At 39.2% G+C, this 26241-nt stretch overlaps 1 protein-coding gene across 10 annotated transcripts in view; it reads right to left on the reverse strand.

Moving 5' to 3' along the window:
* The window catches only part of PARD3B (par-3 family cell polarity regulator beta), a 656325-nt gene that overhangs the window by 144276 nt on the left and 485808 nt on the right, over window positions 1-26241 (reverse strand). Inside the window, exon 20 of one of the 10 annotated variants that reach the window (XM_067548849.1) lies at window positions 3506-3530. The exons of 8 other annotated variants lie outside the window; for them this stretch is intronic. The gene's annotated coding sequence lies outside the window, so the exon portion shown is untranslated. Of the gene's footprint in view, window positions 1-3505; window positions 3531-10984; window positions 11464-26241 lie in introns of those variants that run through there. One more of the 10 variants, XM_067548847.1, reaches the window with a different exon arrangement.

The raw sequence follows: 26241 nt of genomic DNA on the forward strand, positions 1-26241 counted from the left end.
GTAAGGACTGAAACATGCTAGTTGAGGCAGGAGAATAAGGCTTGCAAAGCATCTGCTCATACGTATTTGGCCTCATTTAGTGCTGTCATTCCCTTACTTTTATGTACTTGCAATCATCCTCATACCAATTGTGTTTATTTCTACTAATATATTTATATCTAGTTTTATAGTAAATAGAACTTGATTAATTTATTTTTAGTCAGTGGTATGGTCCAGTAAATGGAACTGCAATAAGCTGTCCTTTTTAACAATGAAGCATCATCCTCAGATATCAGACTTCTAACACAGTTATTTCAAAGTATAGATGGATAAGTAAGTTCTGATCAAAATAGAATTATAAAAATGTATGGGTGGAAGGGACCTCGAGAGGTCATAATTCCGTCCCCTTGCACTAGAGCAGGACCAAGTAAACCTAAACCATCCATGACAGGTGTTTGTCCAATCTCTTTTTAAAAACTCCAGTGATGGGGATTCCACAACCTCCACTGGAGGACTACTACAGTGTTTCACTATCCTTATAGTTAGAAAGTTTTTCCTAAAATCTAACATAAATCTTCCCTGCTGCAGATTAAGTCCATTATTTCTTGTCCTATCCTCAGAGGACATGGGAAATAATTGATCACATTCTGTTTATAAGAGCCTATAACATATTTGAAGACTGTTATCAGGTCTCAAAAGCTGGGCTCGAACCACCAACCTTTCAGTTAGTAGCTAAATACTCTAACACACTGCATCACAGAGATAACTGGCAAAACAGTAATAGCCCAATTCTCAAACTAAACCCAAACCTGAAAAAAGTTGCAGACTGAGTCCAATTTAAATCAGATCTTGGGAGCACAGCCCATGCCTTCCATTCTATTTGTACAGCAGGCAACACAATGGATTCCCAATCATTGCTACAATCAAAACAAACAATAAAATAATAATAAAGTAATTAGAGAGAACTGAGAGCTGTTCTTGCTTTAGCAGATTTAAGCCCGGTCTACACTACATGGTTAGGCTGATGTAAACTGCCTTGCGTTGCCCTAGCTGTGGAAGTGTCTTCACTTAAATTTGGCTCCCACCGACATAAGTGCCTCTCTACAGCAAATTAGTAACACCACCATTCTGCGTGGCATAGAGTCATGGTCAATGTAATTAGGTTAATGCAGTGTCAGTGTTACTTACATCAACTCTTACTGGCTTTAGGAGCCATCCCACAATGCCCCACACTGACAACAGAATCAATACAAGGGCTCCTGGTGAGGATGCTCAGTGCCGACACTAGGAACCAAGTGCACGTGTGCGCGCACGCGCACACACACACACACGCACACACACACACGTGATTTAATAACTGTGGTAAATTAGATCAACACAATTTTGTAGCATAACATGGCTTTGAAGTTAGCAGTTGGGCTCAGTCCTAACAGAGTATGACATCTGCTGAGACTTCTGGATTCTGCATAGTATCAGTAAAGGTAGAGGGGAGCCTGTTACAGACATAACAAAACTTGGACAGAGTTGAGGAAAAGGAGAGGTGGTCTGGAGGAGAAAAGGGAAAATGCAAGTCACTAGGTCTAGACTAGGGGGAAATCAGCTGCAGAACTTGACCGCGCTCAAAGCAAGGGGAAAGAGGATGAAAGGGGACCAGTAAGTAGGTCAGCAGTTAATTCCCTTGTTCTTTACTTTCTTCCCTCCCCTTTCACACTCATCTCTTTCCTCAGCAGGAAAGGGATGCATCACAGGAAGAGCTGATAACCAGGATGGCTTCCTACCTTTCCCCCTTCTGTGGAGTTTGGGGCCTGTTCTATGCAGGGAGGAGAAGACAACATATACAGGTTCTAATTGGAACCTGCCTTCCTAGTGTTAGCTTTTGGGAGAGATAAGGCAGAGCCTAGAGGGTAAAGAGAAAGACTCAGAGCAACCAACTGGTGTTTCAAGTTGAGGATTCTCTCTGGCACTCCCTGCTAAATCTGCTGCTCCCTCTAGTACTGGGGTCGGGGATTCTGCCAAGTTGGTGTAATCTTTTATAACCTTTATGTTGAAATGTTCCTAATTAATAGATAAAGATAAGGATGCAATAAAGTCCAACTTATTTTTCGGGTTCTAGCCTCTAGGTCAGTTATAGAAAATGTATTTAGTAGAGGACCAATGGGCGACACTTTGAATGATAACACCAAACTTTACTCAAAAGAAAAAGGATTAGTTAAGCAAACAAGCATGCAATCACCACTTAAACAATACTACAATTACACTCAAAGATGAAATAGCATATCTGTGGGTGATCAGTCCACTGACAACAGTGAAATACAGTCTTATAGTTCTGGAACTTAACAGGACCCTTTTAATATTAATTGGAGTTCTCCTCCAATTAACAAAAACTACCCCTTTTATAATCCATTATAACACTAATTAACATTAAACCTTCCAGTTACCATATTCACATTTCCACTATCTCCTTACTGCCTCTTTAAATTACATGTTATTTAAATTAACATCTGCACCAATGCCCTTCCAGTACTATCAATATAGGTATTCCAATACATTTCACAATTCTCCAAAGCACTCATTAAAAACCTTGTTCAAACCAGTTATAATCAAACACAGCTGCAACATAACCTGGATCATGCCCTTGCTAACTTCAATTTTCCCATCTTATTGTCTCCCACTTATCTCTAACTTCACACACTATAACTCAATTTCCCATACTCCTCTACACTTAGGCTAACTTAGGACAAAGCCTAATTTTTACTTAACATAGGCTAAACTAGGACACTCTTCCTTGGTGTGCTTTACTTCACCCCCCTGCACATCCTGACAACAATCCTGGTCAGACAAGTTTGGAGGGTGCGGAAAGGAGAAGAATCATACGAATTGTCATACGAATGCTACAATAAGACAGCCATTAGGGATCCAAACTTTATAAAACAATTTTTTTTTTTAAATTTATCATGTCTCTCTTGTTTTTTGTTCTCTTTCCCCTCCTTAACTTCACTTCTCTTTCTTTCTACTATTAGTACTGCTGCTCCTACCTAACATGGGCTGACCAGAATTTCTAAGTAGAAAGCTGGGACACAGGTCATGGCAGATACACTGTGGATAATTTTGGTGGGGATCTGTGAGATGTACACAGAAGGGGTTTTGCAGCTAAGGGAGACTCTTCCTGTCTTAGTGTTGGCAAGTCTCATGGCATTTCTTAAAGCCCCAGCTGCTGGAATCAAGAGACTGCACAAGAATCACCACTCTTTTTTAAAACGAAAGTTAGTTTCTAGCCTTCATGGATGTGGAGAACAGCCTGAAAATGTGAAGTGGGTGTACCTTAAAGGCTCAGAAACCAGAAGATAAATTAAAAGATCCCAACATTTATTTTTAAAAGAATCTCAGTTTTTAAGCCAATCTCATTTTTTGAGGTTCCAGATTGTGGGGTTGGTAATACTGCACTCCGCACGGCTTCTTTCCCCTTCTCTGCCACCCCTGTGGATTTGGCTGGGGGTGAGCAGGCTGCAGGGCTTCTGCAGAATGTGCTGCTCACAGGAAGTCCCTGGGGCCTGCATGGTTATAACAAAGACAGGACAAAACAGTGATTTTTGTAAAACTTGGCAGGGACACTAAAGACATTCCCTGTTACTATTTGAATTCCAGGTGGGTGGGAGGGCACAAACCCCCCCACTGCTAAAGGCCCCTCCCCCAGCCTAAGGGGAGGAGCCACTGGTCCCATGACTCAACTGATTTCGTGGGACAACTAATGAAAAAACAGGAAGGGGTGTGAGGGTCAAAGGGTCAAACAGAGGGAACTGGAAGGGGACACTGAGCAGAGAACCCCCGACAGCGCCCACTGCTCCCGAAAAGTGTCAAAGGAGCCAGCAGATGCTGCTCAGAGGGCCTCCGCCCGGATGCGTGAATGGACAGAGGTATGGAAATAGACCCCACAGTCACAGAGTGCCCCCCCAGCCAACCTCCTCTCCCTGGTGTTGTAGATGGCCATTTTGGCCAGGGCTAGGAGGAGGTTGACGAGGAGGTCCCACGACTTTGTGGGACCACAGACGGGGTGCGCATATAAAAACAAGTGTGGGGAAAAGTGCAGCCAGAACCTCAGCAGGAGGTTCTGGAGAAGCCTGAACAGGGGCCGCAGCCTGGCGCACTCCAGATAAATGTGCGCCAGAGTCTCCCTCATAGACATGTTCATCTTAATGTCTACAACACTTCACACCTATCGAAAAGCTTCAGAAACAATCAATCCTCACAACTTCCATTAGGCAGATTTTATTATATCCGTTTTACAAATGAAGATTTAATGGTATAGCCAGGAAAAGAATTCAAGAGATCCTGGCCTCCCACTCCCTATTTCATCCAATAGATATGGTTACTTTTTGATTACGTAGCTGCCTTCCTCATTTCTATGAGTTTGCTGACCACCTCTTTTCCCTACTATTAATTTTTCCATATTCTAAATCTCACCAGCCATTCATTTATCCTTCCTCTTCTCTCCCTCTCTCTCTCTCCCTATCATTCCCTTCCCCCTTTCATCGTTTATTGTATAGTGCCCTGAAACATGCCAGTGAAGGATACTGTAGAAATACACATTCTTGACATTTGGAAATTTCTGCTGGGGACTCCACAAGAAGGTATCAGTCTTGGAAAGTAGGAAAACAGAGTTCCTGAGCCCTTTCCAGCAATGGGTCTGGAAGAGGGGGAGAGAGAGAGAGACAGGAAAAACAGCAAAGGGAGGGAGTATAGGTAAAGAGAAGACATTAAAAGATTCACATTAGGATCCACAGTGAATTTTTGAGGTTTCACCATTACTAATTCCAACCCCACAGTCTCTTGTACGTGTGACATTTTTTGGTGTAATGCAGAACAAAGCAAAAAAAAAAAAAAAAAGGATTTGTTGTAATAATTTGAAAGATGTTTTTCAGTATAATAAATAATAGATGTTTTTGCATTTTTAACTGTCAAAATCAGGCTGCATGATAAACAATACCTTCCCTCCATGGTCAGAACCATGGAGCTATTGTACATTTCTAATTAGACATAGCAGAATGTAGTTAATATCATTCCCTAGAGATTTATTATTAGTCTGTAGACTCTTTTTAGTAGCATTCTGTTAATGTTAAGGTCTACTGGAGGCCAATCACAAGAAGCCACTGGGAGGAGGAATCTGTTTGCCTGTCAAAACAGGGGCTATCAATTTTAACTATAAATACAATTCCTTTAAATACCTTGGTGGTAGCAGAGATTTCAAGTGATGCATGGGTCTGGAGTGATCTATTGAGCTAGAGGGGCTTTGGGAGAAACAACTGTCCACATGACACAAATGCACTATGATTTTTCAATCTAAGTCCTGGAGAATCAGAGTCTAGCCTTCTCAAACTCCTTTTGGGATATTCTTCCCAGAAAGCCTTACACACAGCTTCCTGTTTTAAAGAGTTTAAAGGAGACAACTTGACAAATCTGTCTCTAGCTCATTTCTGTAGCTGGCTTCATAGCAAAACATTTAGACAGTTACAGTGTTACTAAATAGAAGAAGAAATAATTAAATGGTTGAAAAATAATACACAAAAAGCAGCTAGCTGAAGGATGCAATCACACTGTTTACTAGAAGAACCTAATTTAGGACAGAATTCTGGAGCAGAGTTAGCTATTTGCCCTTTGATACAAGCACATAAGTATCATTAGTATTATTACTAAGAGTTATGCAAACATATCGAGGAGAACATGCTCCCATGTATTTTGCAGGAGATTAACTGCACCTCATTTTGGGGACTGAGGGAGGTACAGTCTGTCATTCTCAGGCAGCATCTCTGCTAGTTAATTAAACAAGAACATCTGTTGTCAGTCTCAAGGGGGAGCTCTTGTCATGGTTGACACAAAGACAATTGTCAAATGGCAAGAGGGAGGATGGTGACATTAAGAGAAAAGGACAGCAGATATATTTCAACCTCTCTTTGCCCCAACTCTTCGCAACTAAATTTATGTGGACTTTGAAAATAACTCTTAGAAATCAAATTGGCTAGTTAAAGCTGTGTTTAAGCTTTGGAGAGAATGACAAAGTACCTTCAACGGAGGGACTCGGTATATGGTAGTTTTGGACACTAGTTATTTTCTCTTGTAGATAATCCAAAGCTATGTGTATCAAAAAAAGTCAGCAAGACATACAACCCCTTGGTCATTCTGCTGCTAATTTCATGCCCATAAAGTGACTAATCAATAAGGCAAAAGCCCAGGACTATCGCATAATCACAAGACATCTCTGGCATCGCAGTTAAAGAGCTCAAGACACAGGAGGACTTGTCCATCGGCGATACACAATACGTTCTCTCATTAAACTCTGAAGAAACTAGGCCACACATATTAAAAGCTTTTCTCAGTGCCTGCTTTATATACAAAAAATAAATCTCAGAACAAAGTGAAGCTGCAGTCTCGGCTGAACACATTATGACCATACTACTATTATATTAACTATCCAGTACTGCTATCCATTAGGCACAATATTTTCAACAGTGTATTTCAGGTATCGCTTACCAAATACATAAGGTTTCAATAAAACCTTAATGATCATTTCTATTTCTTTAATACCAAAGAAGCCCTACTTTTTGAGCTAACAGTCAGATAAATTCATTTTAATAGATAAGGGCATGGAGAATTTGTAGAACAGAGCTTAAAATATGAAGTACTTTCGTATTGCCAACTACATTATTAACAAGGTATCTTAAAACAATACGAACATTCTAATTTTGGCTAGGCTACCCCAGGTCCCAGAATCCTTTCTCTCGCAGCATTTTCTTGCCTATCATGCACTGGTTCCTTGACACAGATCTGTTTAGACTAATTTTACTGCATTTGTTAGCCAAGTTCATAGTGACACCCTGCCATTGTTTTCCATGAGACAATATACTGAAAACTCTAATATCTCTCTGCTGCTTTCTTGTTTAGGTGTAGTGCTACCTTTGATTTCTGTTCACAATTTCCCCCCTTGCATTATCTGAGATTTCATTCGTTCATTTCATTTTACTATCTATGATACTCACATAGTGGTGTTTATCTCTATCTAGAGACCAGTCAGTATGAGCACATAAAAATGCCCAGTTATGCACACAATTACCCTTGCAAAAAAGTAGTAAGGTCTCTAATAAGATAGAGATTACAACACACTGGGCAGAGGAGTTCAGACAAATTTTGTAATGAGTTACATGGCATGCCAAAATAACTGACAGGAAAAATCCATTATTACTGTAAAAATTGCAAGAAATTGTATTGATAAATACCAGAGCTGGGCAAACTATTTGTAAATAATGTAATCAATTCATTTAGCACTTTTTTCTGTCCAAGCCTGCCCATGAATCAATCATGATTTTCCTGAATTTGTTAGTTATCAGTGTTTGTTCATCAAATCATTTGTGTGAACAAATGTTAGCTTATGGATTATCCATGAATTGCACATTATGGTTATTCATAACATTGAGCATTTTGGATATTTGCCATTTGTCGTCTGTGATAGGTTGTATGGTATGGTTTCTGCTCCCTGACTGGATGACCTAATCTTTAGAAACTATTACCTTAAACATTTCATTTCTTGATTGAACAAATTTTGGCTATGGGCCCAAAAATTGTTGCATGAGAACAACTGTATGAATAAAGATTCAACCATACAAATGTTTGTGAACCGGCTTTTACACTATTTGACCAGCTGTAATGTATTCATTCATAGTTGATTAATTATCTCTCTTTGAAACTATGTGGGCTGGAGAACAAATGAGAGTCTTGATCCTGAAAAGATTTAAGCACTTGCTTTCAATTTCACTCCTTGATCTGGTATTATGAAAAGGGTAAAAGCAGGGCCTAATTTACTTTCTCTATATGATTCATTATTTTATATCTCTCTGTAATATCCCCTCCTCTTTTTCTACTCTAAACTTAACAGTTCAGCCTTTTCAAACTTTCTTCATATGGAAATTTTCCCATGATTAATAATTTCCTTCATCCTATTGACCCCCTATATTTTTTGCTATATCCTTTGAAACAGGCTGACCCGACATGAACACAGTATTCCAGGTGAGGACTATTGATATATATCTAATGGTATTACATAAGCAAACTAAAGCTGTCTGGTCTCAATCTTTCGCAGATGCTTCTGGATGGGGGATTATCCTTGGAAACACATAGCCTAATGATCTTTGGAGGAGAAGAGTAAAAGGATACAGGAGCATGAAGCAAAAATCATGGTCAAATCCAAGGGCCTGAACTATCATATCTGGAAAGTTACACACCTGGGAAATAAAATCAGCTGAACTCAGCCACAACAGCTGAATTTAACAAATGCTTCTTTTGTGCTGCCAGATATTCTTCCTATAATAGACACCTAGCTTATTTCTCTAAAATGAAGGTAATAATAAAATTAAGTAATTTACCCATCATTATAAGGGTTATTTCTAATCAGCCAATTTCTAGACTGCTTTAACTAAAGCTGATAAACAGTTTATTTACCATGTTGGTTCGATCCTGTGTGAATTTTGTGGAGATAGACTCAGACTTTAAGGCCAGGAGTGACCATCATAATCATCTAGTCTCACCTCCTGCACATTGCAGGCCACAGAATCTCTCCCACCTACTCCTGTAATAGGCCCATAACCTCTGGCAAAGTTACTAAAATTCTTAAATCTTGCTTTAAAGACTTCAAGTTACAGAAAATCCACCATTTACTCTACTTCAGACCAGCACTGGCCCATGCCCCATGCTGCAGAGGAAGGCCAAAACCCCCAGGATATCTGTCAATCTGACCTGGGGGGGCGGGGGGGGGGATTCCTTTCCTACCCCAAATATGGTCATCAGTTAGACCCTGAGCATGTGGGTAAGACCCACAAGCCAGAGACACTTGGGAAAGAATTCTCTGTAGTAACTCAGAGCCCTCCTTATCTAATGTCCCATCCCCAGTCATTGGAGATATTTGCTAATAGCAGTTGATGATGGACCATGTGTCACTGTAGGAAATCTCCTTATGCCATCCCCTCCATAAATTTATCAAGCCCAGTCTTGAAACTAGTTCGGTTTTTTGTCCCCACTGTTCTCCTTGGAAGGCTTTTCCAGAATTTCACCTCACTGATCATTAGAAACTTTAATGTAATTTTAAGCCTAAACTTGTTGATGGCCAGTTTATAGCCATTTGTTCTTGCGCCAACATTGGCCCTTAATTTAAATAACTCCTCTTCCTCCTTGGCGTTTATCCCTGTGATGTATTTACAAAGAGCAATCACGTCTCCCCACACAGCCTTCATTTTCTTAAGCTAAACAAGCCAAACTCCTTAAGTCTCCTCTCATAACGCTGGGTCTCCACTCCTCTGATCAGCTTAGTAGCACTTCCTGCACTAGTTCCAGTTTTAAAACATCTTTCTTAAACATGGGAAACCAAAATTGCACACAGTATTCCAGAAGAGGTCTCACCAGTGTACAGTGATAATCACACTTCCCTAACTCTACTGGCAATATCTCACCTGATGGATCCTAGGATTGCATTAGCCTTTTTCACAGCCAAATCACATTGGTGAATCACAGTCATCCTGTCATCGATCAATACACCCAGATCTCTCTCCTTCTCCTGTCACTTCCAATTGGTAAGTCCCCAGTTCATAGCAAAAATTCTTGTTCTTAGTCCCCAACTGCATCACCTTGTCCTTTGCACTATTAAATTTCATCCCATTTCTGTTACTCCAGTTTTCAAGGTTTTGCAGATCTTCTTGTGTGATACTCCAATCCTCCTTCATATAGGTCATCCACAAATTTTATTAGCACACTCCCAATTTTTGTGCCAAGGTCATTAATGAAAATGTTAAATAATATTGGTTCCAAGACCTATTCCTAAGGAACTCCACTAGTAATCTCCCTCCAGTAGGATGGTTCACCTTTCAGCATGACTCATTATAGCCTCTCTTTTAACTTGCTCCTTACTTACCTTTCAACTCTTGTATTCAATCCCAATTTCTCCAATTCCACTAATAATTTCCCATGTGGAACTGTATCAAATGCTTTATTGATATTCAAGTAGATTAAATCTACTGTATTTCTTTTGTCTAGAAAGACAGCTACCATCTCAAAGAAAGAGATCAGGTTGGTCTACCAAGATCTACCTTTTGTAAAACTGGGTTGTATTTTATCCCAATTATTGTTTACCTCTATGTCCTTAATGACTCTCTCTTTCAAAATTTGTTCTAAGACCTTGCATACCACTGAGGTCAAACTAACAGGCCTGTAGTTTCCTGGATCACTCTTTTCCTCTTTCTTAAATATAGGTACAGTATTTGCAATTCTCTAGTCAGAGCGTACCATCCCTGAATTTACAGATTCATTAGAAATCCTTGTTATTGGGCCTGCAATTTCATGCGCCAGTTCCTTTAATATTCTTGGGTGGAAATGACCTGGGCCCCCTGATTTGGTCCCATTAAGCTATTTGAGTTTGGCTTCCGCCTGGATGTGGTAATTTCTGCTTCCATATCCTCATTCCCAGTAGCCACCTTGCCATTGTCCCCAGGTTCCTCATTTCTCTTATTAAAAATGGAGGGAAAATATTTGTTTAGCTGCTGGGCCATACCTAGATTATCTTTAATCTCCACCGCATCCTTAGCGCTTAAGTGGCCCCACTTCTTTTTTCCTTGTTTTCTTTTTATTTATATGGCCAAAGAACCTTTTACTATTGGTTTAATTTCCTTTGAAAGATCCATCTCCGCTTGGCTTTTGGCTGATAGAACCTCACTTTAAGCATAGTAGCTTCATATGAAATACGTCACAATGAAAAATCACCCTTTGTGTAATATGATTTGAATTATTTAGAAACAGATTGACACTCAGAAGCCTCTGCAGTGGAGATAGTTCAATGCTCTATTCTTCCTCAGAAATACCACGGAGGCAGAATGGAAAGTTTGAGAGTTTAAATGCTTGGACAGTTTAAGAAAAGAAGTAACCTAAGGATTTAACTACATTGAAATGCAAAACATGTTTTTTGTCACCTGAACACAAAAGGACTCCGATGTAATTTTTTAGGTTTAAACAATAAGGGACAAAGAAAAAAGTACACCAGGGAGGAACAAGTCTCTTATTTACATTACTTCAATTTAAACAAAATACAGGAGGAGAAAATACTTAAATTGAACTATTCTCAAGGAAGCTGACATAGGAATCACCAACTGCTGAGCACCAGAAGAGAAGTCAGATTTATTTATATTTTGACCATTAATTTTAAATTTTGTTTTATTTACTAAGTAGTATATACTAATGTATTTTTTATTTATCAATACACTTAGAAAGAAATGAGCAATGAAGTCTGAACAATAAACTTGATGGGAAATCCCTTTCCCATCCTCTGGTAGTTGCATTGTTTTGTGTTGTGTGAGCACACGTGTGCGCGCATGTGTTGGGGAGCACGCATTTAAGCATAGCCTTTTCCTGTCTATTTGGCTCCAGCCATGGCATGTTCAGAGGAATTTCATTTCCCTGCAGCAAAGACAAATGAACAAAAAGGGCTCTTTCACTCTAGTCCATCATTTTTCCCTAGTACAGCTAGCATTTACCATTTTACAGAACAGCAGCACAGAACTAATTCAAATATTATGCTTGTCCTGCAGTTAAATAATCATACCAACAATATTCATTCTGTCTCTCCTGTCATCAGACTTAGATACCACACAGCCGCATTACTTTCCCAGTATCTGACCAAGATAGGGATCTGGTTGAAAGCAAACTGGCTGCAGTTTAATCTTGACAAGTCAAAAGTGATGACTGTCTGCCAGGGAAAGTGTTGAGATGAATGGGGAAAGGCAGCGTTTACTTATCTACACTGGGGGGTTGTCTGCATTTTGTCAAGATGGTTCAAAGCCTTATAGCACTAAAGTATCCATTACCACTTCTGGATCCCCCAGGCATAGTGGTGGCTCACAGTGCCCTTGTACATATGTGACTAGCCAAGAGACTGGGATCTCTCCTCTCTAATAAGGGCCTCATAACTCATTCACACCTTTGTCATCTCCATGCTAGTCTGCCCTAGGATCCTTCAAGAGGATAAAGGTATGTCCACTGCAATTAAAGCCCCATGGCATGGCTGCAGCTTACTCTTGGGTTTGCAGGGCACTAAAATGTAGTGCAGCCTGAGCTGGAATCGCTACACTGCAGTATAATAGCTCTGCAGCCCAAGCCAGCTGACCTGGACTTTGAGACTCTGCACCAAAGGTTTCTCATCATAGTGAGAAGTCAGCTGCCACAGACTGCTGGGGCTTGGGTGGAGTCTGCTATGAGCACATAACAAATCTGCTCTAGATTCTGCAATGACTCACTGCTCACTTTTGGGTGCCATTCAAATTGGTGGTAACAGTCCTAAGTAGGTCTGGACCATGGCAACCCAAGAATCTGCTTTTTCTCCTTAGATTCCATCACAACAATTAAGACCAGCTGGGATGCTCTATTTTCTGAGACTAACTTTCTCACTTAAGGACCTGCATCTGTGGAACCTGCTGCTCTTGAAGATTTGCTAGGTCCAGAGTTAGGTGATCTACACAGCACAAGATTTTTTTTTTTTTTAAACTAATGGGTTAGGGAAAGGCAAGAGAATGTGCCTTATCATTACAGCAGTAGTGCTTATGCTAATGATTATGGGCAGTTTTATATTTTATAGGTTTCTAATTTTTTTATAAGAATAACTACATACCATAGTGCTTTTAAGCATTACTAAATACATAAGTGTAAGCAGCCTCCCTCTCAGATACAAAGCCGGTCATCAAAGACAGATAGACAGTGCTGCAGGCTGAACTCTTATTACTGTGCCAACTTCGTAAGTATTGGACCTATAGATGCCCTAGAATTCACCATCATGGGAAACAGCATGATCTCACCACACCATTTTGTGACCATCATTTTCAATGCCTCTGAGTAAGACACTGGTTTTACTTTTCTTACTTTTTAAAGGTTTAAGGCTTTAAGCTAAATAAAAATAGAAAAATGAAACTTAAAAACTTTTTTGCATAGGCATGAAACATGCTCTATCCACCCTACCCAATGCTAAATTTTGCTTTAATAGTGTAATATTCAAAGGCACAAAGGGAAGTTTAGTCTCCCCGAATTGGTGGAAGTTGGGGGTCTACTTCCTCTTTTTGCCTTTGAAAATCATACTCTTTAAGCTTTACAAACTGATGAGAGAATTTGCCCCTCCATGGCAAAGGGTGACAAAATTTCAAAGCTCTCACAGCATCCTACAAAAGCCTGCACTTTGCCTCAGGCACTTTTGAATTGATAGCATCATATATTAATCAATTAATTTGCACTGAAGTGAAATTCATTAGTAAAGACAAAGAGGAAAAGAAAGGTGGAACCTGGACACTCAAGGCACTTTCAAAATCTTTGCAATATCCTGTTCTAAGTCTGGCAAACATGAATAAATACTTGGAATAGTTTGAGTAAGGGAACTTCATAGCAAGTCTTTCACTCAATTGCAAATTTTTACACAGGAATTCAAGAGGCTACATATACTGTTATTTAACAAGCTATTAGCTGTATTGTATAATGTAATGAATAAGAAGTTGAAATATTTTTGAGCTCTACCAACAAAAATAAATATCTACTGGAACAATGGAAAATAAAATCAGAATAAAACTAGGCTATTTTGTTCTGATATTAATTGTCTAGTAGAGCTAGTTCATACTGTGAGGAAATTGTGCATGCCAAAGTTGAAACCATGAAAATATTTAAATCTGCAGCTACCGCTTTTCCATTCCAGCTACCTGTACCGTCATAAATCCTGAGGCCTTTTCAGCAGAACTTTTCCATAAAATAATGCCCACAGGACCCAGTCCGCACCTTAGCTGATTCCTGCAGATAGCAAGAGAGGTACCTGCAGATTCACATCGATGCAAGACCACCACCTGTTGACTTCTATTGTGTCTCTCTTCAATTTGCATGTTTCCATGATAGGTGCCATCAGTCTAGTGCTTCATGTTAGAATGACTGTGCCTGCAGATGAGCCTGACAGTCAGCCATGTGACATTGTGATTGGACAATGGAGCTGGGCAAGTTTCCCTACTAATAGTGTCCTTCCTGCCCCTCCACGTTAACTCTGTTGGAGGGGTAAAATTATCAGGAGCTCCACAGAACTAGTAGCAATCAGACAAAAGTGAAGTAGTGCTGGCCATTATTGGGAGTCCTTACCCAAGCACTACCCTCTGGCCTCAGTCATCTTTGTTGCCCTGGTTTCACAGAGCTCCCCCAGAACCACAACTCACAGGAGGATCCCACCACTCAGATTCCCCCTTGCCATAATTCCCAACATCTCATATTTCATCTCCTTCCAGTGGGCCAACTGCAATAGCTGGTTAAGTAGCAGCAAGTGGGTTAAGTTTGTCTTAAGCAGAACTTGACCTCCCAAATGATCTCAATAAACAGTTGAATGACAAATACTTAAAGCTACTATTGCAAAGCTCCTGCTAATAAAGGAGCAAGAGGAATATTGAAAGCACCAGTGCTGGCACTATAGTGGATACATGTGGGGAGAAAAAAAGATTTTTTTAATTTAAAAATTTGATTTTTTTAAAATTTAAATTAAATTAATTTTTTTTAAACCTATTTAAATTTAAATTTAAAATTGATAAGCAGTGCTAAGGATTTAATTTATTATAATCTATTAAAATAATTTAAATTAAATACAAAAAATACCTATTAAGCAGTACACATTTGCTGCCAAGTTTTAAAGAAAGTCACACTACTGACCTGGCTAAAGCACCTGTAACCAGAATTTGCTGAAATGCCAAACCAGCTTTTGATAGTGGTAGCTTTTTCTGTAGATGCAAAGAGAATATTTTCTTCATTTCAATTTATTCAATTAATTCAGTTCAATGACAAATTCATTCAAAGTTAAGAAACCAATTGGGAATTGAAAAAGCGGAAAAGCTTGGTTTCCTTTTCCAATCTATGAATAAAAAGCAGGTGGAGAGGATGAGATCTACTAGTTCTAAAATTCTGAAGGATATACTGACCAGAAATAATCAGTTCAATTAATTAACTATAGATAACACTTCCTTTGCTTAATAAAGCAGTCAATTTTAAATGCAAAACATGTTTTGATAAACTTTTTTTCTTATGTATCCAGCATATTTAAGGTACTTTCAGTTAATACAAAAAAAATGCTCTTTCAGTGCATATTTAATTGATTTTGAATTTCCATCCAAATAGAACTTGACACAAATCACAAGTAAAAAATTAATCATCCAGTAAATAAGAAATGCATCATTCACCACTTTCTAAGATTATAAAAAATGGAAAAATTAAGAATCTGAATAAATATAAATTAAGCTACATAATTGTTTAAATAAATGTGTATAGATATAGCATGTCTTCCTGGTTAGCAAAAAGAAGCACTATATTAGCAAGTAGCAAAAGTACAAATGCAAAACACAATTGAAATCAATTATTTAAATTAATCCACTCTCCATGTGAGCTTGTCAGAGAGCGAGCAAGCAAGCATGTGAGTGACCTGGGTGAACTACTACTGCTAGCATTAGCAGTAGGGGTCAGCTCTGGAGCCTATGTAGGCATCCTGAGGCCAGTCATGAGCCTATTTATAGTCATTTTTAAAAAATTTCCTTACCAAATTAAATTAAAAAGTATAATGTGGTTTTCAGAAAATGTATAGAAAGTTGTAACTCATATCCCAAAAAGAAACAAACATAATGGCTACCTTTTAAATCATCACCTTTACATCTTATGTACTTAGCCCTCCACAAATTCAAGCACACAGGAGAGAATGGAAGAGATTAGATTTATAAATTAAAGAGTTATTCCCATTTGAATGTTGAACTGTTTGGTTATGAGTCAGTTAACACCAATGGAAATTACAATCTCCATTGACAGTAGCAGATGCAGAATACAGAAGCAGGTACTTGGAGATGAGCAATGGCTCTCTCCATGGGTGCAACTCACCCACTGGCTCTGAAAAGGCACAGAACACTTCTTCCCACCAACTGCAGGCAATGGTGAAGACAAGACAGCCACCTGGGACCATATCCCACAGGCAAGGATGGAGTTGGCACACTGCGTGGGTATGTATGTAAATATTTGTCTTCTTGGTTATCAACATATTTGAATATGCATATAATTATGCCGGTATGTAAATATAGGCATTTTGCAACCCTTCCTTATTTAAATATGTGCATATTTAAATAGGAATCCGAAGCAGGAGACCTCCCTGGATCCTCATTACAGGCCTGATCCAGTTCCCATTGAAATGAATGGAAAGCTGCCCATTGACTTCAAAAGGGTGTTAGATGGGCCCTCTAAGCCCACAATGCCTCTCACCGCCACCGCCAAAATCATCCCAAAACCAAACTCTTCCTTTCTGGGGTCACACATTACAATACACAGTATGTGACACTTGGACTAGGAATGCTGGGCCATTAGAGCTGCACATATTGCTGTAGAGGGAGCTTAAAACAAGTGTGTGTTACTTTTTAACCACACACATTTGTAATTTAGATAAGTACAAAAACTCATAGCACTTCATTATGCAGTTAGTCTAGCGGTTACGGATGTATTGCTCCAATGGTCATAATTTTCAGTAATGGCTCTTAATTTTAGACACACAACTGGTAGTACTACTTTGGGCTGCTTATCAGGCTGCTAGATGTTTAAATGTTACCAATTAAGCCTACAATTCACTGCACACATATTCTCAACCTGTAAATTTATCACCCAAGTCTCAGTTCACCATATTAACATGATCAGAGATAAGAATCACAGAATTATAGAAACATAGGGCTGGAAGGGACCTTGAAAAATCATTAAGGCTACAGCTACACTGACGGTGGCAAAGTTGCTGCCATCAGATCCATTGCTCTGGATCGACTGAGTGGTCAGTGAAGACCCGCTCAGTCGATCCAGAAATCGACGTACTAAGACCACCTTCACAAGTAGCGCAGTGCAGTGAAGACGGCGCGCAGAAGAGGAGCCCAGAAGTCGATGCGAGTTAACGCAAGTTTTTTGCATAGCTTGTGTAACTCCCGTCGACTGCTGCTGAATCCTGGAGGTAAGTGTAGACAGGGTCTTAGTCCCATGCACTGAGGCAGGACAAAGTAAACCTAAACCATCACTGACATCCATTTTTCCAACCTGTTTTCCACAACCTTCCTTGGAAGCCTATTTCAGAACTTAACTACCGTTATAGTTAGAAAGCGTTTCCTAATATATAACCTGAATTTCCCTTGCTGCAGATTTAGCCCATTACTTCTTTTCCTACCTTCACTGGACATGGAGAACAATTAATCATCACCCTCTTTGTAACAGCCCTCAGTATATTTGAAGGCTTTCATCAGGTCCCTACTTAGTCTTCTTTCCTCAAGATTAAACATGCTTTTTTTTTTTTTTAAACCTTTCTTCATAGGTCAGGTTTTCTAAACCTTTATCATAGTTGTTGCTCTCTTTTGGATTCTTTCCAACTTCTCCACAGATTTCCTAAAGTGTGCTGCCCAGAATTGGACACAATACTCTAGTTGAAGCCTCACCGATGCCAAGCAGAGCTGGACAATTACCTCCTGTGTCTTACATTCCTGTTCATCCACCTCAGGATGATATTAGCCTTTTTTTGCAACTACATCACATTGTTGACTCGTTCAATTTGTGATCCACTATAACCCCCAGTTACTTTTCAGCAGTACTACCACCTACTCAGTTATTCTCCATTTTGCAACTGTTCATTTGATTTTTCCTTCCCAATTATAGTACTTTGCATTTATCTTTATTGAATTTCATTTTCTTGATTTCAGGCCAATCGTCTAAGTTGTCAAGGTCATTTTGAATTCTAATCCTGTAAAGTACTTGCAACCCTTCCCAGTTTTATGTCATTAATGAAAATATTGACTAGTATTGGAACCAGGAAAGACCCCTGTGTTGCTCCACTAAATGTATGCTCCCAGTTGGATAGTGAACCATTGATAGTTACTCTTTAATACAGTCTTTCAATGTGTTGTGCACCCACCTTATAGTAATTTCATTTAGATCACATTTCCCTAGTTTGCGTATAAAAATGTCATGTGGGACTGTGTCAAAAGCCTTACTAAAATCACATTACATCATATCTACTGCTTCCCCCCATCCACTAGGCCAGTAACCCTGTCAAAGAAGGAAATTAGGTTGGTTTGGCATGATTTGTTCTTGACAAATCCATGCTAACTACACCGAATAACCCTATTGTCTTCTAGGTGCTTGCAAATTGATTGTTTAAAAATTTCTTCCAGTATCTTTATAGGAATCCAAGTTAGGCTGATTGGTCTATAATTCCACAGGTCCTCTTTGCTCCCCTTTTCAAAGATAGGTACTAAGTTTGCCCTTCTCAAGTCCTCTGGGATCTCACCTATTCTCCATGAGTTCTTGAAGATTATTGTTAATGATTCTGAGATTGCTTTAGCTAGTTCCTTAAATATCCTAGGATAAATTTCATCAAGCCCTGCGACTTGAATACATCTATTTTACCTAAATATTCTTTAAACCATTGTTTCCTTATTTGGCTTGCATTCCTTCCACCCTGTTATTAATATTAATTGTGTTGAGTATCTAGTCACCATTAAACTTTTTAGTGAAGACTGAAGCATAATAGGCTTTTAACATTTCAGCCTTCTTGATGTCTTAATTTATAGCTCTCCATCCATACGAGGTAGAGGACCTACACTTTCCTTCGTCTTTTTCTTGCTTCTAATGTATTTAATTAACCTCTTCTAACTGCCTTTTATATCCCTTGCTAGGTGTGACTCATTTTGTGCCTTAGCCTTTCTCATTTTGTTCCTATGTGCTTGTGTTATTCTTTTGTACACGTCCGTAGCAACTCATCTATATTTCCACTTTTTGTAGGATTTCCAGTGGTGTACTGGATGTGTGGGGACCAGGCTCCTGGGTGCCAGCCTGCGAGGGGGCATTGGGCTGGCCCTTCACCACGCGCAGGAGGCAGGGGGCGCAGGAGGCTCTGGGGGACACAGAGCCTCCTGCGCCCCCACCCTCCACAAAGGGCCAGCCCAGAATGCACTTACCTACCACTGCAGCCCCGCAGCCTGGCACCAGCTCAGATGGGATGGCCTCACCCCCTGGCCTGGGGGAGGGAGGACCGGGCAGGCCCTTCATGAGGCAGTCGCCCTCAGCCTCCTTCGCCCCCCACCTGTCGTGAAGAGCTGGCCTGGTGCCCCTCTCCCCCCAGGCAGGGGAGGTGAGGCCACCCCCCATCCAAGCTGGTGACGGGATGGAGCGGCGGGTAAGTGTGTTTATGGGGGGCACCGGGCCAGCCCTTCACGATGGGTGGGGGGGCACAGGAGGCTCTGAGAGGTGCCCCTGAGCGCCTCCCCCCCTGCGTGTCATATCAGGCCAGCCCAGCCCCCCTCCCCAAGCTTGGTACAAGACCCCCGCTCCCTGGGGCATTTGGGGGCGGCACCAGGACTCCTCTTGTCCTGCCTGGGGGAAGTCGTGAGGCCGGGGGGGGAGGCGTGCAAATGTAGGCTTGGGCCCTGGGCACCGGAGACCCCCAGTATGCCACTGAGGATTTCTTTTTGGGCTTCAGGGCATTAAAGAGTTCTTACTATTTTTCTTATCTTTCCTTTGCATTGTGATAGTTTGCAGTTGTGCCTTAGATATTGCCTTCTTGAGAAACTGCTAGCTCTCCTGAACCTCTTTATCCTTTTCTTGCCATGAGACCTTACCTGCCAGTTCAAGTCTGTTTTTTTTAAATCCTCTATTCTTATTCCACTGTTCTCACTCCTGCCTGTCCTTAGAATCATGAACTCCACCATTTCATGATCACTTTCACCCAAGTTGCCTTCCACAATTAGATTCATAACCATTTCCTTCTTGTTAGTCAGAATCAAGTGTAAAATGGTTGTCCCACTGGTTACTTCCTCCACTTACTAAAACAAGAAGTTGTCCCCAATACATTCCAATATGTCTCTACCTGCCCACTCTCTTTATATGAGCCAGGGGAATGGGCTGAAGTCATATCAAAAGCTTATTTTTAAAAAAAGTGTTGTAGTACCTATGCATGAGGGGACAAAATTGTGTTTGGAATATCAAGGGTAGAAGGGTTTGCAGTCCATCTCTAGACAATTGATAGCGGTACTGAGTCTTATCTGTATCAAGCACATACTAGCACTTACATTATAACCATTGCTGAGATTTTCACATTAAAAGTTAAAGTTGAGAATTTAAACTTTTTTCCTAAGTATATAAATACAAGTTATTGTTATCACTTTTGCCTCTCACCCAAACATCTTTTCCCTTCTAGTGAAGAAACTGCTCTACACTGAATTTTTAAAAAAATCTAAGTGACACTGTTTAACTTCAAGTCCTTTTTTTATCACAGAAGGAGCAAATAAATTAACAGTCTTCAAACAAGAAAGAAGGATTTTTGCAAGTTCAGTGGCACATGCAGATGTGAAAGGAACTTCTAATTTCATGGAAGAGATTCACGTTTTGTTTGGAATACAAAAAGGGTCTTTTACCAATTCAATGCTACAGGCTTGTGCAACAGTGAATCCTTTTTTTAAAAAGCAATAAGGAAGCACTACTCACTTTCTAACTTAAGAAAAACATCCATGTACGGTATTATATGATAAAGTTAGGGTTAAAATGGATTTGTTAACAATAACTGATGATTCATAGATTATAAATCAGAAGGGACTATTGTGATTATCTGATCTGAATTCCTGTATAACACAGATAATCAGATTTTCCTGAATTACTTCCCATTTGAGCTAGAACATACATGTTAGAAAAATATCTAATTTTGATTTAGAAATCCACTGCTTGATAAATTGTTCCAATAGTGAAATGACCCTCACTGTTAAAATTTTGTGCCTTATTTCCAGTCTGAAAATGTCTAGTTTCAACTTCCAGCCGTTGGATCTTGTTATACCTTTACCTACTAGACTGAAGAGCTCTTTATTATCAAATTTCTGTTCCCCATTTAGTTATTTATAGACTGATCAAGTCTTCTCTTAACCTTCTCTTTGTGAAGCTAAACAGATGGAGCTCCTTGAATCTGTTACTATAAGGTATGTTTTCCATTTCTTGAATCATTCTCGTAACCCTTTTCTGAATCCTCTTCCATTTATCACCATCCTACTTGAATTATGAATACCGATTTTGGACAGCATTCTGGTAGAGATTGCACCAGTGCCAAAAGGTAATATAACCAAGACTAGTTTTAGCCCTTTTGGCCACAGCATTGCACTGTCCTTTTTAGAGTCACTACTTGCCCAGATAGAGTCCCACAACCTGAGAGCATGATCTATATTTTTTATTCCTAGAAGTATTATCTCTGACCATGTTAAAACACATTTTTTTCCAGCATTCAGTTTACCAAACAATTCAGATCGCTCTTTATTAGTGGCCTGTAATCATTATTTACCACTCCCCCATTTTTGTATCATCTGCAAACTTTATCAGTAATAATTTTGTGTGTTCTTCCAGGTGATTGATAAAATGTTAAATAGCCTGGAGCCAAGAATCAATCCCTTCAGGACTCCACTGAAAAACACACCCCATCAATATGACTCTCCAATTACAATTACATTTTGAGATCTATCAGTTAATCAATTTTTAATCCATTTAATGTGTGCCACGTTGATTTTGTATCCTTCTAATTTCTCAATCAAAATGTCATGTGGTATCAAGTCAAATGTCTTACAAGAAGTATATTACATCAACACTATTACTTTTAGTCAGCCAAAACAAAGATGATACAGCTGCATTTATATATACGTAGCTTACTGCAATGGTGTTCCAAACTGCGAAAGCTGGACTTTCCTCTTGCCCACTGAGGGCCGATCTACACTACAAAAGTCGGCTTTTGTTGATAAAACAGTGGAGATGTACACACTGAAATACTCCTCCCATCAATGTAACTCCCCTGTTATGCTGACATAAAAAGCCCACCTCAATGAGAGGTGTAGGGCTTATGTCGGTGTACTTAGGGTAACGCAGTGTCAGAAGACACTGCATTCCTTTCATTGGCTGTTGGCTGTCATTCTTGTCAATTTCACGGCTCCAGAGACAGGCATCTAGAGCCCAGTTGCCCCCCGTTTCCCTGGAGAGCTGAGTGGCTGGACACTGCTCCTGACTGGGAGCAAGGTAAGAAGCCCTTGACCACTGGACCAAACCCCAGGCGGCTTCCCTGGCTCCTGGCGGGGAAACCAGGAGAAAAGTAATGAAAAGAATCAACATAGTTAAGTCTTGACAAATTACTTCATTCTGTGGGTAGTAAGGATCAAACTAAAACTGTGAAAATAATTACCTTTAAGGAGAGACTTCTACCTTAACCATATGAAACCTATTTACGGAGCTCCCTGTAATCCAGGACAAAAGAAACCACAAACATATAAAAGATAATCCATAACACTGTGCAATGCAAAGAAAAGCTTTGCTGTGATTTTCTATTTACACACACAGTTTAAATATTCAGTCCTTGGTGTGTGCTTGCTGTTGCATTCTGCTGTCATTATAAGGGACTCTATGATTTGCAGCCACTACAAAGTAGAACTGGTTGGAAAAATTTTGATGAAATACTGATTCTTCTGAATTTGCTAATTTGGCAACACAAAAACCTTTCCTGGAGACAGCCTGATTTCACCAGTGTTCCAGTGGAACACAGACAGATGAAACACTGCATGGTTTCTGGCCAGCTCATCCCCTCAGCAGCCTGCCTGGTCTGCAGCTGAGGGGCAGTCCACATGGCTGGGGACCCCAGGGCTTCCAGGGGCAGCTCATCACGTGGACTGCCCAGGAGCTGAGGCTCTATTTCCTTTTGTGGACAATTTCAAAATTTTGGGGGTTTGTTCCTAATCAGAACAAAATTCTGAAATATTAAAATCCTCTGTAAATTGGAATTACCTTTCTCCGCCTAACTCTACTACACAGAATACTGAGTTCAATTACAAATACCATCTTTTTTACACACACACACACACACACACACACACACACACACACACACGTCCATCCCCGAAGGATCTCAGAGATAACGGTAACAATAATGAACAGTGCTGCATACAGCAGCTGTAAGACTTTTCACTGTAAATCTTTCTTCAGCTATTTCAGTGTTGTAGAAAGGTATCTGCTGTATGAAGAGTCTGTTTTCTCTCAGTTAACTCTGGTTGTGTCTTCTGAACACACACATATGCATCTGGAATGTAGGCAGATTGACACAAAGCATTTGGAAATCTTTCCTGTCTAGCTATGCACAATGGAAGCTATCATGAAATTCCCTAAATGAAGAACAAATTGAGGTCACAAGTAGGTTATTTTTAGAAAGGGGGAAAAATAGGATTTAGAATGAAAAATACCTTGAAAGTTTAAGTATAAGGTTGTGACCAGTAGCTCCATTGTACAGAGTGGTAAAATATCCAAGGAACATATCTGAGAATAGAATCATTATCTTCAGTTTCCAAGGTGAATGCCAGCACCTTTGACTAAAGGAGTAACAACCAACTTGGGTTAGCAGAAACCTTGATTGAAACCATTATGTTTCACTCACTCGCTGTGGCTGATCATGCCTACGAGGACTTCCTTCATTATATACAAGTGTACGAGATAAGAGAAATACAAATCTCAGGTCAGATACATGCACAGTAGTGACACATTTTCCTCTATGAAGGCAGAAATTTCCAGACATAATAGATGTGTCAAGTTCTCTTTTCAGGAGAAAAAAGGTGTTGTTAGAGCTCTAGCTAACCGTTGTAGCAATTCTAAATTCACTGTACAAGTATGGAACCTTGCCTCGGAAAAGTTGATCTCTTGCTTCTTGCCTTGAAGTTACTAGGTGCTTTAAGTACCATGACAAAATTTCTAATAGGGCAATAAAGATGGAACAGGACAGGAAGGAACTAGGAAAAAACAAATCAGAACAAAATATTTTGCTTTTTAAATTCAAACAAGTTTATAACACAAAACAACTATGTTGCTTCAGTGTAATCAAGGGCTTTACTAATGTGAAAAATCTTTCTTTATGAGATACAACAGAATACAGGAGGAAGTTGCCTCTGAATGGCTATTCCAAAAAGTCTAATTAAAGACATTTGTCAGCCTTATTATCAAATGCAGATGCATAGACTTAGGGGCTGGAAAAAATCTCTGCTAAAGAAAAAGATTGGCAAAAAAATTGGGGTGGATGCAAGTACCTGAAAACCTAATTCAACTCCTCATCATACAAAATCCTAAACATACCTGGGTGGCTCTTCAAAGTCCAGACACAGAATAATGTTCAACACATGTCTGTCTCTGATGTACTTTTAACTTAAACCCAAGTTTTTAATAAACGAAACCAGACCACTGCTCTCTATTACAACAGCAATGAGTACAAAATACTGACCTAAGAGAAAAAACATTCAGAAGTGAAGAGGATCCAGCTGTATTCCACCTACATAGAAACAACTAACTTTCAGAGCTGACTGCTGGTAGCTTGAGAATACTAGTTTTATGTAATCACTCAGTATGTTTTAAAGGACTCAAAAGGCAATGTGTTTAACTATTTACGAAGAAAAGCTGTCCTTTACCTTTTCTTTTTAAAAGAAAAATAAACCATTTTTTTCCTGACTACACTATATCATAAGCAGCTTTTAATTGTGAATTATCTGCAAAATGTCATGTACAACAATTCAGTGAACTAAATTTACCCAAAATTCTCACTGGGTAATTTAATCAGATATCTACTTTTAGTTTCCTGAAAAAATGTTAAAAGCAAAAGATCCTAAATTAAAATAAAAATATTAACTAATCACACTGTAATGCACTGCCTTCAGTTGAAGGTATTTTGCAGCTGTTTTATATATATCTAATTTAAGGAACAGTCTCCTAAAGTGAAGGTTTTATTTACAGCAATTTTTCAAAACTTATGAGAAACATTTTTCTGAATGTTAAAATAAAATAAAATAAAATAAAAAACAGTTTTTTATTAGATCCAAAGAGCCTTCCAGAGTTTGCAACTTAGATATTGTGGCATTGTGTTAAAGCATGAGGAATAGGAAATGAAACTGACTCATCTTTTCTCAATGTCCCAGATGAGTGAAATGGAAAAAATGAAACACATCATAGAAGGAGAAAAGTGGACTGGATTTTTAAAGTTCTTTCAGTGTTAATCTAAGTTATATTTAGAAACCAAGGTACATAGATTTATTTTAAAAAACCTATTTTTTTAAATACTTTTAAGAGATATAACAATAACAAATTGTATAACATTCTCTATCTAATCTCTGAAATCTGCTTACAATAACAGAACCATGACCTGTTCGGCTAACAATCCAAGATTCAGCATATAGCCAGGAACTCATAAGAGCACAACCAATTTAAGAACTTAAGCCAGTGCCTGAACTTCTGACAACTCACTTGACCTCTCCTGGCCCTGCCTAACTTATTTATAAAACAGTGATAACAATGATTATTCTCTCTGGGATGTTGTAATGATTAATTAATGCTTATAAAGTGCTATGCAGATGTTGTTTATTATTTTTATAACTAGACCAAGATGGACAGGGTAAATCTTAGATCTGATAGGGAAAAATGATGTATGCAATTGACTTGAGAATTGTTTGTTTTCTAGCCTGCTTTCAAATATCCACTAAGGGATTCATCTGCCTGATCCATAATACCCAAGTTCCTTAAATGAACACTTGGTGAAGCAAATGAAATGACGTGAAACAGAAGAGCTAAAGATATTACCAATTTCTCTCTTATTTCCTGCAGATCATTTCCAGATTATTTTTCTGCGCCAAAGTGCAGGCTTCATTATTAAAGATGGACAGAATACACGCACATTCAGTAGAGGCCAGTTGTTCAGGAAATAACTATCATTTGGCAAATGGCATAATAAACACTTTAGGATCCTTGATGCAATGTGTAATGAGCCAGTGAAATCATAAGTGTACAATGTCAGTGTTAAGGTTATGCTATGTCTCACATTATATATCTATACACATATATAGAGAGATCTATAGCTATATCATATTTCTGCTATCACACTTATGTTCCTCTTTATAACAATTTTTTATTCTTTCCCTGTATTCAACAAGTCACTTTTTAAAATAACATCAACTAACATTTTAATTTCATTTTCCCCTGGTTCTCTTTCATTTTACCTCTAGTCTACCTATATAAATCACATGCCTTTGTACATCAGTACAACTGATTGAACTATATTCTGAAGCATCAGAGATCCCCAAACTAAATGCAATTTCACAGCAAGTCATCAGCATGTATCTAGCTCATGCA

Source organism: Emydura macquarii, unplaced genomic scaffold, assembly GCF_026122565.2.
Source record: "Emydura macquarii macquarii isolate MOO-44397 ecotype Brisbane River unplaced genomic scaffold, CSIRO-AGI_Emac_v2 contig_1253, whole genome shotgun sequence".
NCBI classification, from domain to species: Eukaryota; Metazoa; Chordata; order Testudines; family Chelidae; genus Emydura; species Emydura macquarii.